We start from the raw sequence: 16,737 nt of genomic DNA, 5'->3' as shown, positions 1-16,737 counted from the left end.
AGCAAGAAAGAACCGAGGAAGCTCCTGGAGAAAACTTCAAGTTCTTGAATCTAGAAATTGATTTACGCAAAATTCGTCCGTCCGATTTCCAATCCGACTTCAGTACTGTGTTCCTATCGACAAAAGATTTAACTGGGCGTAAGTTTTCTCATGTTTTGATATGATTTGAAAATCTGATATGAGAGGAATCATGATATGACTGTTATTATCTGTTCCTGAGATTGTTATCGTTGTATAATTGAAATCAGATTGAAGAACGGATATCGTATGAGATTATTATCATTTTCAGACTGAATTTGATTAAGATTATACAGATTTGATATCAGATTGTGTTTGTTTATTGATTATGAGTTGAGATTGGTATATGTTGATATCTGTATTGCTGGGTATATTGAGATTGTGCAGTTATGCCGTTGAAACAGAATTAGATTGAGTTCTGATTATATCCAGTATTGATTGAGTTGTATATTGATATTGTACTCCTCAATATTGTCATTGCCAGATTGAGTATTGGCAAATTCGAATTCGAGACTTCGACTTCGTCAGACCGAGAAAAGAAAGGTATAAATCAATGTTGAACCGGGAGGATACGACTCGAGTTTGATTAGACTTGAGTTTCCCAAAACCACATACTTTACTTTATTGCATTGATGTTCGCAATTCATGAGATTGATATGCTTAGTCTATTGATTTATAGCAAGACATGTATTGAGTCATGGGTGGATGTGCCTAGTCATTGGTAGAGGTGCCAAGTCTTTGGCGGATGTGCCAAGACACTGGATGTTGGTTTATATTGATGTTGCGTAGGAGCAGATCGGCTTCTATTGCGGAGATTCGATATATTGTGCCAATGTCCAGGAACCGGGATCCCTAGATTAGAGATGAGTCGAGTCTGAGATGATGAGTCATGAGTTTGATTTACAGTTTTATATCGATTCATGTCTTTCAGATTTTGATACATTCTATTGATATCTGTATCATGCTTTTATATCTGTTTATATGATTGCATGTATACGTTGTTTATACTGGGATTATATTCTCAACGGAGTTATCCGGCTGTTGTTGTGTTTGTATGTGTGCATAACAATAGGTGGGACAGGATCAGGGTCACGAAGTGGATGAGAGATTAAAGATTAGCGTGGAGATCCGGACTTAGAAGTAGATTTGATTTTCAGCACTTGATGTAGTTGTTGAACACTAGTTGAGATATTAATGTATTTGTACAAGACTTGTACTTTACTTTCGAAGTTTATATCAGTCTGATTTCATATGTTCCGCACTTATGTATTTTTTTAAAAAAAATTTAGACCCAGATTAATTAATTGATCCTAATGATGACTAAGAAAACGAATTAGATTCGGGTCCCCACATATTTGCTCCCGGGCGGAACAAAAATGGCGCTCGGGCGTGCCTGTTACGGCCGAAGGCTTGGTCACGCGCTGGGGTGCGCAAGTTTCTACACCTTAGCGCGACATTTTTGGCCCGAGACTATATTTTAAATTTTGAATTAGCAAAAGTGATAAACATGAAAATTGTAGATCTATGTCTTAGCTTTCATTTTCCACTGGCCTCACTATATTGGGATAAAGGACACGAAAGTTATGGTCATTCTCCCAAAATGTGTCATTGTAGAAACTACAATGAACACGTTACATTTCGTGATGCTTTTGCCCCTATTTTCAAATGGATTTGGATAAAACTCAAAACATGAAAATTTTAGTATTATGTATTAGCTTTCTAATGAATTTGGCCTAATTTCAATTGGACTAATAATCAGATAATTATGCTGAAAACCGTAAAATGTGTCACTTTTCTATTGCGGTTCAGCACATCATTCAACTACAAATCAATTTCTAATACAATCTTTCATTATCACCACCTATTTTCTCACTTTCATTATCGATTATATACTTTATACACTTAATAGCTTAACAATTTCATGAATTATAGATAATCAACATAGGATTTACGATAATACGATACATGATCCTTACAAAGATTTTGCTCGAGTGGTCTGGACTTGTGAGGGTTGTCAACATCACTCTAATTTTCATCACAGCCCGGCCACTCTCATGAAGTCTATATGGGAATCTTGCCCCTTCGATCAGTGGGGCATGGACATTGTTGGTCCCTTTCCAGTTGCCCGGTCTCAGAAGAAATTTCTGTTGGTGGCTGTTGATTATTTTTCGAAGTGGGTAGAGGCCGAGCCCCTCGCAAGGATTACTGAGCAGGAAGTTTTGAAATTTCTGTGGAAGAATAATTTATGCCAATTTTGAATCTCTAGGAGACTAATCTCGGACAACGGGAGGCAGTTTCAGGGAAAAGAGATCATGGCTTGGCGCCAAGAAAATGAAAATCACTCAGTCTTTTAATTCAGTTGCCTATCCTCAAGAAAATGGCCAAACAAAGGTGGTGAACAGAATTTTTGTGCAAACCTTGAAAACTAGACTGCAGGGCAAATGAAAAGACTGGGTGGAGGAATTGCTTAGTGTTCTATGGGCATACAATACCACTCCTCGAGTATCTACTCAAGAGACTCATTTTAATCTGGTATATCGTTTAGAAGCAGTTTTTCCGGTTGAAATCGTGCAATCTTCTACACGGGTAGAATCTTCCGCAGATGACAATGATCAAAGTCGGGCAATGGAATTGGATCTAGTAGAAGAGAAGAGAGAGCAGGCTCTTATTCGAATGGAAGCTTACCGAGGCCGGGTTATTAAATCATATAACAAGCGAGTCCGAATCCGAGACTTTCAGATAGGAGATATGGTGATGAAAAAAGTCAATCGAGCCGGAAATGTTGGAAAATTGAAATCTCAGTGGGAATGACCTTTTAAAATAACTCGGAAAGTTAGCTCGGGAGCTTTTTATCTAGAGGATGCTCAAGAACGCTCTCTCAAAAGATCCTGGAAGATATTTCATTTAAAGAAGTATTTTGCTTGAAAGATATAATTATTTGTTTGAAGACATAATGAAAGTTCTTTTCTTCTCAGAAAGTGCATGAATATTATATCTAAACCCGAGAGGTACGAAGCCCTTGTTAATCTACAAGTCCCGGGACATTATCCACGGCCCAAGGCTCCGTACCTTGGTTATTAATAAGCCCAGAGCTCTACACCCTGGCTCGAGGCATCACACCTCGCCCATTCCCAAGTCCCGGGACATGATCTCCAGCCCTAGGCTCTGTACCTTGGTTATTAATAAGCCCAGGGCTCTACAACCTTACTCGGGGCACCACACCTCGACCATTCCCAAGTCCCGGACATGATCACTGGCCCAAGGCTCCGTACCTTGGTTATTAATAAGCCCAGAACTCTACAACCTGGCTCGGGGCACCACACCTCGACCATTCTCAAGTCCCGGGATATGATCCCCGGTCCAAGGCTCCGTACATTGGTTATTAATAAGCCCAGGGCTCTACACCCTGGCTCAAGGCGCCACACCTCGACCATTCCCAAGTCCCTGGACATGATCTCCAGCCCAAAGCTCTGTACCTTGATTATTAATAAGCCCAGGGCTCTACACCGTGGCTCGAGGCTCGACACCTCGACCATTCACAAATCCCGAGATATGATCCCTGGCCCAGGTTTCCGTACTTATTGAAAATATCCAGGGCTCTGTACCCTGACTTGGAGGTTTTACACCTCGATCGTTTTACTAAGTACAGGGATTTTATTCAGCCCAGGGCTCAACATCCTGGCTATTTATTTGAAGTGACCAGTTAATGTCCAACACTTGGAATTTTTTTTAATTTTTATCATTTCTGAACATTTCATTATTAAATTTTTCTAAGGCCCGGTTATGAAGTTATGATGCAAGTGGTATGGGGAAAAACACAGTATTTTAAAAGGAAGGATTTTATTAATGGGAAGAAAAGAGAAATTACAATCCTACCCTAAATTTATTGAACCAGGATGCTCTCCGGCCTCCCCTTCTGTAACCTTCTCGGCCTCTACATTAGCTGCATCATCCTTGGGAAGGGAGTTGATGGCTTCATAGATATCCGGGAAAACTTCCTTACCTACAGGGAGGGGACCCTCCTCCTCAAACTGCTCCCGGCATTTTTCGAAACCGACTTTGAAGTAGTTGTAAGATTTATCTTCAACAGCTGCTTGAAACTCCGAGGATTTTAGGAAAGAGGTTGGCCACTCCTCCTGAGTAAGCTGCAGGGCCCCCATCTTGTCCTCGGCAGCAATGGCTTTGTGCTGCTGTTGGCTGGCTTCAACCTCAAGATAGCGAGTTCTGGACTCCAAGAAAGAAACCCGCTTCTGCAAGCTTTCTTCCCAGCACAAGCTGTCATCCCGAGCATTTTGAGCAGAGGACAGTTGTTGAGTGGCTTCTAAGGAAGATCGAAGGCCTGCGGTTTCTTCTTTGTGGGCTCTCTTTACCCGGGCCAACTTTTCTTGTATTAGTCCGTAGAGATCATGAGTGGCCCGGGCCCGACCAGCTTCTTCCTTGGCCACTAAGGCCACTTCTTCAAATGTCGAGATCAGCATTTGAACGCCATGGTCAAAAGCATACAAAAAGAGTTAAAAAAACAGAGGATAAAGAAAGATAGTTTTGAAAAAGGAAAACTTACAGAGAGAACACGGTTGGAGCCTTCAAAAAGCTTCAGACTGGGGCCGGAACTTTTCAAATAAGTCTCCTCGTCAGGGAGGAGCATACTCTTAAGGAGGCGAACCCCAGTAGGAGTAGGCCCATCGAGAAAAATATTGGCCCGAGGGGGCGCTTGTCTGGAAGTGTGGGAGGAGGAGGGAGCCTGCTAGGTAACTGGGGGGCGCAGCCTGGAAGCTTTGTTAGCTAGAAGGGCCTCCTCTTCAGGGCCAGCCATCGCTCTTCTCTTGCGATGCCGAAGAGGGATGTGGTCTGCATCATCCTCAGAAGACTGGGGCAGAGCAGTAATCTTGGGAAGTGGCCCCGCTCCGCTTGGCTCGGCCACTTGGGTAGTGACCGGGACTTCATTCTCATTGGCCCCCCGACCCAGGGATTTCTTGGCAGCTGCTTCCTTAGCAGCCTTCTTATTCTCGGCTGCTGCTGCCTTCTCAGTTGCCCGTTTTTGTGCAAAAATGGCATGCATCACGGTCTCACCTACAAAATAGAGTTATAATTAGTATTGTGGATGAACAAGAAGTAAAATAAAATAAGAGTAAAAGAAGATTGTCAGGTTGAGCACATGTGCTAGCCACTTCATCAATTACCTTGTCGACAAGGTCCTCAGCTCGGGTACTCAACCCATATGTAATAAAATTTTCCTCCTCCAGGAGGACAGAGGAAGAGAATTTTCTTTCCCCAACTAGATCGTGGCTCCGGGTATAGGATTCTTAAAGTTTGTATCCGTGAGGGAGCTCGGGTTGGGTAGGGAGATTGGGTAAGAAGCTAGTTAGACAAGGAGGATGGGAAGGAAGGGTTATGAAGAAGAATCTGCATTTTCACCCCTTCAGAGAAGAAGGGATGTCATCAAGGAATCGGCTTTTCAGCCGGACAGAGAGTGAAAAAGCATTGTCACCGAAGCGACAGATGAAAAAGTAAAATAAGATGAGGGGGTTGATAAGGAGGTTGTGCATTTTAAAAAGAATAAAGACTGAAGCCATGATACGAAAAGAGTTGGGATGGAGTTGGTTTATGGGGACCTTAAGGAAACGAGCCACATCAGTGAAGAAAGGAGGGATGTGAAACCTAAGACCACTACGAAGCTGGTCCTTGAAAAAAATGTAAAAACCCTTTGGGGGCTTGTTTGCCCTATCCGAAGGGCCGAGAATGAGATTGGAGAAGGAAGAAGGGATAGACCCTATGGTTCTAAGTTTCCCCTCGGCCCCAGGACGAAGAGTGTTTGCCATGGTAGAAAACCACGGGGCACTCGGGGCCTCAGAGGAGAGTGGGCTGGGGGCTAGGGCTTTGCCCTTTCCTTTCTTAGAAACTCGAATGGGCCCGCAACAGAGGGCTTAACCCTCGGTTTCTTCTATTACCTGGGAGGGATAGTCAAATAAATTTTGGGGGGAGGGGAAGAGGAGGAATCGGAGCAAACCGCAGCTGATTCATACTCCAATTTACCTTGCGCGTTCACCCCAGAGGTGGAGGAGGTGAAGTTCGACATTTCTAAAAAGGATAAACAGAAATTACGTGAATAACTGGAGATAAAGGCTTGAGGGTGGGGAGTTCGTCGGAGATTGGAGGAAAACGCCGTGCGTCAGAGAGTTCTGGAGATAATTTGAATTTCGGAAAGTTATAAATGAAGGGGGTGTGCTATTATATGTCATCATTACATCATCTCCACCGCCCGAGAAGACTAAACGACAAAAATATTTCAAAAATCCGGGAGACATGAGGCCCCGGCATTTTATTCAAAGTTCGGGAGACTTGAGACCCCGTCATATTATTCAAAGTCCGGGAGACATCAGTTCCCAGAATCTTATCTTAAGCCCGGGAGATTGAAGCTCCCGGCACCTCATCCCATCTCTGGGATATTCGAAGCCCCGGATTCTTTTGTAATTTGGAATTGGTTATCTTCCTATTGGAGCCCAAGCGTGACTGATTGGGACAGCGAATAAGACTTTAGCCCGACTATTTAAATAATGGATGGTGATACCCCCATAAGAGCCCGGGTCATGGATGACCCGAAAAACTAAAGGGATAGCTCGAATCAAAGTCAATATGCAGACTACTTTCTTCAGCAGCCGGGCATGGGGATGCCCGGGATATTTTCTCCCCGGGCAATCAGGAGCCCGGGGTCTCGTGTAAGCTCTCGGGAACTTTTACACGGGCTATCTCGATAAGCGCACCTCACTCGAGTGTATCAGTATGGTCTACCTTATGCTTGACAATCATTTCTGTCAAAACGACATGAGTTTTGCGTGTCAGGGAAGTCATCAGAAGCAGGGTATTGGCAGCCGTCTTACCATACTTAGTAGGTGGGCACTGAAAACAAGGTAATCATGATATTTCATCGTATAAATAGCAGGTATGCACCTCATTTAAAAGACTTTGGATTCTAGAATTTTGAACTCTCAAGCACTCATGTATATCACCATATATACAGTTATTTTACTCTTCTTCACCTGCTGACTTAAGCATCAGAGTGGCTACGCCGGACACTCCTCCGGCGCACATTCACGAGTTCATTTCATTGTCTGCAGGTTGCAGTTGAAACCGTATTATCCAGAAATAACTTCATCACAAGTTGTATTTCCTTGCTCACTTTCCTAACACAACATTTATATCATCATCCGGTAGATTGCCACGACTTTGCTCACCCGATTTACCCAGATAAACATCATTCACCTTCATTTCTTTTTGTGTAACAAATAATCACTAGTTCCTTTTGACCAGTTTCGGTTCCAATCACAAAGATTCACGTGCCAGTCATGTGCAATTAAGAAAATCGGGCAATATTGCTGAGCTGATTTGGATTTTATTGCAATTTTCTCATCTCATCTCAAACAAGCAGGCTACCAACAATTGTTTATATATTTTTTTTAATAAAAGGTAATAATTTTATTTTTTATTTTTATTATTTTTATATTATCTATCCTATTTTATTAAAGATGAGCACGTTATAGAAACTGTCAATGAGGACACCAAATTATTTATGTCCAATTTTGCCCCTCAGATATGTTAACCGTAAAATTTAACCCTCTTTCTCTCATTCCACGTCTAAAGAAATTGATTCAATTTCAAAATATGAACCCCATAGGGCCACCGGCCCACCACCCACGTTACTGGAAGAAAATGCTTCATTTGCATTTCAATTTCAAAATCTCCATCTCTCACCTTCCTCCACGTTCGAGAGCAAACTGCTTCAAATTTAAAAAACCTCCCCCGTCCCATTTTTAAAGAAAGAAAACTGCTTCGATCTCAAAATCTATCTTTTTGAGATATTGCACACTGGAGATTGGACAATAGAGAACAATTTTCCTCTCCAAATCGGTAATTTATATTTCATTTTCTCATTCTCACTTTCTCAATATCAACACTAATCTTTGCATATTATCTCAATTCTATTTTTGAAATTTCAATCCACGTACAAATGGCCCTCTACTCAACTGTGCAACATCTAAGGTTTAATCTTTTTTCTATTGTTCCTTTTATTATATAAATTAGTAATTTTGCATTCTACTTTCCTCTCTAAGATGTATACTTATCATATTATTGTATAAATTTATGTTTTAATCCTCCAATTTTGCTTTTCATAGTTGCTCATAAAATTGCTCTCGACATGCTCAATGAAATGTGAGAAAGAAGATTATTTAGTAGAAGATGTAAACAAGTATTAGTAACAACGATGAGGTATGACATATATCAGAGATTCAGAGTCATTTTCGAAAGTGTTTGTTTTCAATGTGATGTATTTAATTATTTGCATAAATATACACTGTTATTAAGGAAATAAATATTTTGATTTATGAATCTCAACGATTTTGTGGCGAATTTTATAGTCATTTTAAATGATTTTGTGTTATCTATTTCTTTTTTGTTATAATTTGTTTTCTTATGCTCGCGTTGATCTAATAATTTCTTTAAATTTTTCTTCAATTACTTATTAATTAAACACTTTATATGGTTTGAAATTGACACATTGATAGAATGAATTTCTCCTTGCAAAATATTATTATATATTTTATAATTACCTCTTGATTTGCAATATTTCAATATTTTTTTAACTTTCATAATATAAATTTTGAAATAAATATATTCTTTACCATTTTTTCTGCTTCTAGGTACTCCATTTTATTTTTGTTACATGCAATTCCCCGCGGTCTTTCCGAATTCATGATTTCGTATCATTATTTATATCCTTCGATGTATATCTATTCATCAAGTGATTTGGATTTCACAATATATTTAAAGTCACTTGATTTCACAATATATTTAGTACGACATCTTTGTTGAATCTACGATTTTGTATAATTATTTAGCATTTTATAGCATTAAAATTCAAGAACATAAACTTAAAATGTTGGATGACTAAATACAAAAGTCATATTTTCAATATATAACATTAACTTTACTAAATTTGTAGCCTATTAGGACGCAAATTATTGGTAGCCTATTAGGACGCAAATTATTGGTTTGGGTGGGAAAATCACAATCGGGATGAACATATATGACTTTGGATATTTGATTTTAAGAATATTTTGGAAACTTGAGAGTCATACGTGTCATTACACATTGTATTTTTTATTTAACATTGAAAATATAAAACTTATTTTGTTAATTTTTTTACGGTGCAAAGAGAATTGGTTGGATTGAAGAATGTGATCTAATGAAGGCATGACAACATATATCTTTTGATATTTTTTAAATGTATCATTTGCAATATCTATTTTAGTTTTATTATATTAATTTTTTTCAATAATTTTGTAGAAAGACATAACAATAAAAAAATCTGAGGCTTGGGATCAAAATGAGGAATCTGATACGTGGCATTGTTTTACCAAACTTTCTTTAGTGGCTTTCGCACACATGGAGGTTATTGATTTTCAGCCTATATATCATCTTCAACTCGTATTGAGCTAAGAAAAGGAAGAATTTAAATCCCAGAATTATAATGAATATAAGATTCATATTTGGAACTTTTACAAAACATAAAAGGATTTATAAAAGATATACCAAAGAAATTAAACAACAGAGGATTTTACTGAGATCCCATAGAATCATAAATTCATAAAAATCAACCATAAACGCCTTAAACGCCATCTCTCGGCTAAGCAGGCTGAAGGGCTACAACATGAATTTATTTTTCCTGGTTAAACTCAAACCTTGTGTTTACCATTTCCTGGTTCATCTTTTTGCCTTATGTTCTAACCAAAGACTCTTATATTACATTAAATTCTAAAAATTTAAATGGATCTTTTATTATCTCAATCTGATTCCAAGAACAAATAAATATAGATCATGTCATAGTAAGGTAATAATTTAGCACGAATACTTTAGCCTGTCATTCAGGCTAATCTAATGAAAAATAAAATTTAAAACAGTAAATAAAAAACAGAAAATAAAACAGTAAGAACTTACAAAGTTGTTATCAGAACTGCAAACTTTTATTGATATACTTCAGAAGGGTTTTTACAAGAGAGAATAGAGGGGAGCAAACTCAACCGTGTCCTTCTAAAGACACAGAATGGACCTATAAATAGATAGAAGAGCCGGACATGAAACCCCGGATTCTATCTTAAAATAAAAACAGTAAATGCTTTATTAAAGCAAATAGTAACATAGTTACAAAATTCAAAAAGTAAAAGTGATATGTCACCCACTTTTTGTCATGATATGCCATGATAGGATGTGATATTCCACCAGCTTTGAATATTGAGATTCCACTTGCAACGAATTTAATCATATTTAATATTATCCTTTAAAGATTTCTTCGGATTTTCAAAGATGTCATCTATTTGAGATAATTGAGGAGTATCATCCTCTGGATCATGTGCATCCTGCATTTGCATTAGATGTATGAATTGATTTTCGCTGGATTCAGACGCCATAGATTTATCTGACTTTGAATTAGAACATCCTATATTCTGAAAAAGATCCTTTTTCATTTCTTCAATATAAACCTCAATCATTTTTTCTTTTGAATAGATCTCAGAATATTTCTGAGTGAGAATCTTGAATGGACTCATAGAGGCTTTTTTCTTTTCTTGTTGATTATTAATTTCTTTCTGGTATAAAGAAATTTTTTCTTCCATTTGATGAAGAGTTTCATAACTATATGATTTTCCAGTTTCTGGATCATCTCTCAATAATTTGTCCCAAAATTTTGTAGAACTGACCCTCCATATGCAAGGGATTCCTTCATCAGTGTAACCGAATTCTGGCTGCCATTTCCAGATCCATAGGATTCCGAATTCCATGAAGAATAGACATAGAGTTTTTCCATCGATCCAATGTTCAGAAAATGATTTTTTAATACTTGGGGAAACATTTAACCAAGTATTCATGGGTTTTATAAAAACCTCTGGCAAAATCTTTGCAGATGGACCAAATATCTTCCACCAGATTAAAAACCAATTTGGAACTGGATAGTGAAAAACATTTTCACAAATCTTTAAAAACCAAGTATGTTTTCTTTTTTCATTTTCATAAAACAGGGTTTTATTAAAACTTTCAATATAATCCCAAAAATTAAATTTAAAACTCATTTTGTGATTTTCAGAATAAAATTCTTTTTCAACTAATGGAGATATACCCCATTCTTCAATAGATATAATCTTCTTAATGATGAACTTTGAGAAGTTATAACTTCCTTTCTGCTGAGTATTACTGAAAACGTGAGTTATATCAACACTTTTTGTGGATATTAGAAGATTTTCATAAAATCCTCTTTGCTTGTAAGAACCATATATATATGATGTATTGGTTAGATATCTTTCCATGATAGTCCATGGAGTTTTTTCCCATTGGGTATCTTTTTCTTCTATAAGAAGAATCAATTCTCGATGTTTTGTCTCTGTATAAAGAGCTGAATCATTATCATCATCTTTTATGATGTTAGCATATGATGCTGAAGATTGACAATCTGTATTACTTCTCTGCTTTTGTTTCAAGAATTCTTGAAATTCATTGTATAATTCATTCTGCTCAGTATTACTGGATGAACTAGATAAGTTCTGGGCTATTAGCCTCTGTTTTCCATGCTGTGCAATAATATTAGGGGGTTTTCCCCTACCACCTCGCCCTCTATAAGAGGACTCTCCTCTTCCTCGGGAATACATATCTGTAAATGAAAACATTAGGATAAATATTCTCGAGTTAAGAAATCTGGCAAGTGATTATCTTCACCTTTCGTATAAATGATTTCAAAATCAAAAGGAGCTAAATGAGCCTGCCATCTTGCAAACATTTGTTTAGAAACATTATGTTTAAAATCTTTATTAAACATAAATTTTGCAGATTTGCAATCAGTTTTTATAATAAACTTTTGATTATATAAATCATCTTGAAATTTCAGAATACATCTGACAATAGCTAAGATTTTTTTTGCTACTGTGGAGTAATTTTTCTGGGCATTATTCCATTTACCAGAATAAAATCTAATAAGATATTCTTGTTTATTTTGGGGATCTTTCTGTTTTAAGATTCCTCCAAAACCTATATCTGAAGCATCAGTTTCTACAATTTTATCCCATTGAGGATTAGCAAGCATAAGACAAGGAAGATTTTTAACCTTTTCCTTTATATTTCTAACAGCTATTGTATGTCTTTCAGACCAAGGTAAATGATTTTTCTTTAACCTATCATATAAGATAGCAGAATCTTTAGTAAGATCTTTAATATAGGGAGAAATATAATTTAAACTTCCTAAAAATCTCTGTAACTGAGTTTTATCAGTTATAATATCAGGAAATTTTGAATCAAATTCTATACTTCTCTGTATAGGAATTATTTTTCCTTTCTCAATCATATGACCAAGAAATATAATATTGGTTTGAAATAAAATCATTTTAGATTTTGAGATAACAAGTCCATTTTGAATAACAATATTTTTAAACATATCTAAATGTTTAAAATGTATTTCAATATCATTAGAAAACACTAAGATATCATCAGTATAAACAATTATAAAATTGCTGTAATTATAAAAAATATCATTCATAATTTGTTGAAATTCAGAAGGGGCATTTTTAAGGCCAAATGGCATTACTGTCCATTCATAATGTCTTATTGGAACATTAAAAGCAGTTTTATATCTGTCAGATTCTTTTACTTGAATTTGCCAAAATCCTGATTTTAAATCAAATTTTGAAAATATAATTGCATTTAAAAGTCTATCTAATAAATCTTTTTTATTAGGAATATGATGCCTAATCTATTTTAAAACCTTATTAAGGGGTTTGTAATTTATGACTAATCTTGGAACACCTCTTTCCTGTTCAGAATGTTTATTAACATAAAAAGCAGTACATGACCAAGGAGATTGAGAAGGCTTTATCAAACCTTTTTCTAATAAAGAATGAATTTTATTTTTGCATAATTCTAAATATTCAGAATTCATTTGACAAGGACGAGCCTTAGTTGAAATATTCTTTTCATCAAAATTCTCTTCATATGGAAGAGAGATAATATGCTTCTTTTTATTCCAAAAAGCATTAGGAAGATCATTACATATATCTAAAGAGAACTTATTATAAATAAGTTTAATTTTTTCCTGTAATTTAGGATTCTGTAATTTATCATCTATAGTTAATATATTAACTTCTTCTTTTAAAGAGTTTATTTGAAAAGTTTTCATATCAATCTTTTCTTGTAATTCATTAAGAATTCTATGAACAGGTTTGGTTATAAACTTAAAGGAAATAGGATTACCTTGAAAAGTTCCTATAATACATGTTTCATCAACATAAGTTAAAGGACAAATTTGATAAATAAAAGGAAGTCCAAGTATTAGTTGGCTAGAAATATCTTTTGCTAATAAAAAACTGGTTTGAATACAATTTTTATCTTTGCAAATATAAACTTTTGGTAATTTATAGTTTATTTCTAAAGGTTCTCCTCCTGCATGAGAGAGAGAATGAGTAGTTTTATGAAATACTTCGTAGGAATTAATCTTTCCTGTATAACATTTAAATCTGCACCACTATCAATCATAGCAATGAAATTCTTTTTATAAGAATTTTCAATTAATAAAGTTATATTGGTGTACCATTTTTGAGATATAATCATACTTAAAACAGATAAATGTTTTTTATCTGGATCAGGAAAAGAAATATCTTGAAGATTATCAAAACTATCAGAATTATTAACTGAATTATTATTATTAGTTTCAATGATTGAAACACGATAATTTAAACTATTATTATTGTGTTGTAAAATTTTTACTTGTTCTTTAAGATTTTCTATTTCTTTAACTAAATCCTATATAGTAACTGGATTTTGTTTATTATATTTTTGTTGTAAAAGATTTTTTACTTCTTTCATAGAATAAACTTGTTCTTGTTTAACAAGAATTTTATTATTATTGCTAGTTGAAGCAGTATTTTCCATTTGATCAATAATTGTAGATTTTAATACTGGATCCTTAATCATTTTAAGGAATTCTAAAATATTATTGTTAGTTAACACATTAATATTTAAATCATTAAATTGAGACATGAGTTTATAAAATTCATCATTTTTATCTTCTATATGATTTAAACAAGATTTTCCTTGTATACAATTATTACATTCATCTAAATTATCAGAAATTTCTGATTCACTATCTATAATTTCATCAGAAATATAAAATTCTGAAGAATTCTCAGTTTCACTGTCAGAATTATTATTCGAATCCATTATTATTTTAAATAATGTTTCTTTTAGTTTTTCATCAATATCTAAATTATTAATTTTGTTTTTAGCCCAACATTGATTAGCATAATGTCCTGGCTTTTTACATTTTCTACAAATTATTAATTTATTTTTGTATTTTTCTTCTTTCCGTAAATCTCGGCTTTCTTTTCTTTTCTTCTTTTTATCTCTTTGTCTATCAGACAAATGTCTTTTCTTTCTATAAAATTTTTCGTCTTTTTCTTTAATTTTCTTTTTACCTTTATTAGGTAAGTCCATACCAAATTGATCACAAAATTTACCTAATTATTTTTTCTCAAGTAAATTCTGTCTTTTAATTTGATTATTTAATTTTAATTCATTATAGAGAGCTAAACCCTCTTTAATGCAATTATTAATTAAATTTCCATAAGTATAATTATCATATGGAATATTAATCTCATCTTTTCTTAATACTTTTCTAATTCTTTCAACAAATAGAAAAGGTAAACTATCTATAATTTGGCTTTCCAGAAACTATTATTACAATTTGGTATCTCATATATACGAGATAAAAATGTATCTTTATACCATCTAAAATCAGTAAGTGTTTTACATTTTAGATTACTTAATAAAGTACGAATCTTTTCACTATCATCAGTGAATTTACAAGTAAAGTGTTCAATCATAGTCATTATTAATGAATAGACTACATTTTCTGATTGAATATTATTCTCAATTTTTATTGAATTAATAATATCTTCTTTTTGGAATTGATTTAAATAATTATCCCACCAACCTTTAAGTTGGCCAGTAAATCCTGATATAATCATTTTAGCAATATTTTTATCAGTATTGCCTGAAGTTTTACACACAGTACTATACATAAGCATTCTGTGAGCAGTATTATAAATTTGCTTATCAGTAAAACCATCAATATTCCATTCATAAATACTTTTCCCATTATAACTATTAGCAAATATATATTCTTGTTCTTCAATAAGAACATCCATGGGAGTAGGTATATTATAATAGTATTTATTCTGGGTAGGTCTATCTGCCCATTTAATTTTATTAATTTCTTCATCAGAATGATTATCATCATTATCTAACTCTTCATTAAGAGTATTCAAATTAAGATTCTTAAATTTTTCTTCTAATAATTTTTTTATATCAGAAACAGAAGATTTGAATTTAAAATCTTTTATATCTGGAGGGGAATGGATAAAAGAAGTAGCAATAGAAACAATATTAGTTTCTGGTTCTTGAATATGAACATCTGGTTTAATTTGATTAATAGCCAGAATAATTTTATCAATACGATCCTTAAGAGAAACCATCTCTTCTCCTATTATCGTAAGATACAAATTTATATAATTCTGTTTTTCTATTATCTGATTAATATGTTTAACAGTTATTTGTAACATATCATTGTCAAATAATTTGGAAAAAGTAGTAAAATTTAAAATTTTATTATTCTTTTCTATAATAAAAGATTGTTGAGGAGGATAAACAGATTTTTGAATCTGTCCAGAAAAAAGTTTATAATTTTTTTCAAGAATAGAAATATAATCTATAATAAATGTTTTAAAAAACCAAGGAACAAAATGTATCAATTTATTCTGGTTTTCACAATATTTATAAAATTCCGCAACAATATAATCAAACTATTCTTCAGAGAAACTTTTAAAGTACCAATCTCTGAAAGATTCCCATTTGGGTAAATAAAATTCTGCATTGATTCTTGCTCTAGCAAGAGATCCTTTAGTAAAATTAATTTTAGGTTTACTATCCATTAAATACTAAAATTCATTTCTGAAACTGTATCAGTTTCTCTAACTTTTTGAAAGTTACTTTTATGAACAATATTATTTTGATTTATTATTAATTCATCTACTGTATCTTGTACAGGAGACTCAACATCTTCTCTTATCTGAGAAGTAGAAGCTCTAGAAGTTTGAGGAATATCCACCAAATAATCTAAAGGCGAAATAAAAGAATGACTAGAAGATGACAATAATCTTCTTTGTTCATTATTAAACTGTATTTGAACAGAACCTTCATTATTCTGAATAACTTGTTGTAAATCCCTATTTATAATAGGATTTCTAGGAACAGCTTGTTCAATTATCCAGCTTTCTGGAAATTCAATTTCTTCCCATTTTATAGATCTACGGGTTGTAATATTAGATCTATTAAAATTATTTTCAATTATAATAGTTTCATTTAATTTTTTATCTATTCTTTTACACATAGGATTCAGTGTAAATAATGATTTATAATAAATACGATAACAGATACATGTAACTTCTGTACCAGGAGTATAATTATAACCATGAGTTTTAATATTTAATGTTAAAAAATCTAATATACTAATATCAGACAAAGACAAAGATAAACTTGGATATACATCAAGATATATTGGATTATATCCCACGAGCGATTGTATTATCTTACACACGCAAGTGCATCGGTCGCTAGTTATTATATGAAAGC

The 16,737-nt window shown here is 34.1% G+C and overlaps 1 long non-coding RNA gene across 1 annotated transcript; it reads left to right on the top strand.

Annotated features, from left to right (window-relative positions):
- Window positions 1-7,535: 7,535 nt before the first annotated feature.
- LOC142520983 (uncharacterized) lies at window positions 7,536-8,442 on the top strand. Its single transcript, XR_012814045.1, has 2 exons — window positions 7,536-8,055; window positions 8,190-8,442. It is a non-coding gene; the product is annotated as an uncharacterized LOC142520983 (long non-coding RNA).
- The last annotated feature ends 8,295 nt before the right edge of the window (window positions 8,443-16,737 follow it).

This window comes from Primulina tabacum, chromosome 12 (genome assembly GCF_025594145.1).
Source record: "Primulina tabacum isolate GXHZ01 chromosome 12, ASM2559414v2, whole genome shotgun sequence".
Classification (NCBI taxonomy): domain Eukaryota; kingdom Viridiplantae; phylum Streptophyta; class Magnoliopsida; order Lamiales; family Gesneriaceae; genus Primulina; species Primulina tabacum.
Note: the sequence above shows the minus strand (reverse complement) of the source record. Positions and strands in the feature narration are given on the sequence as shown.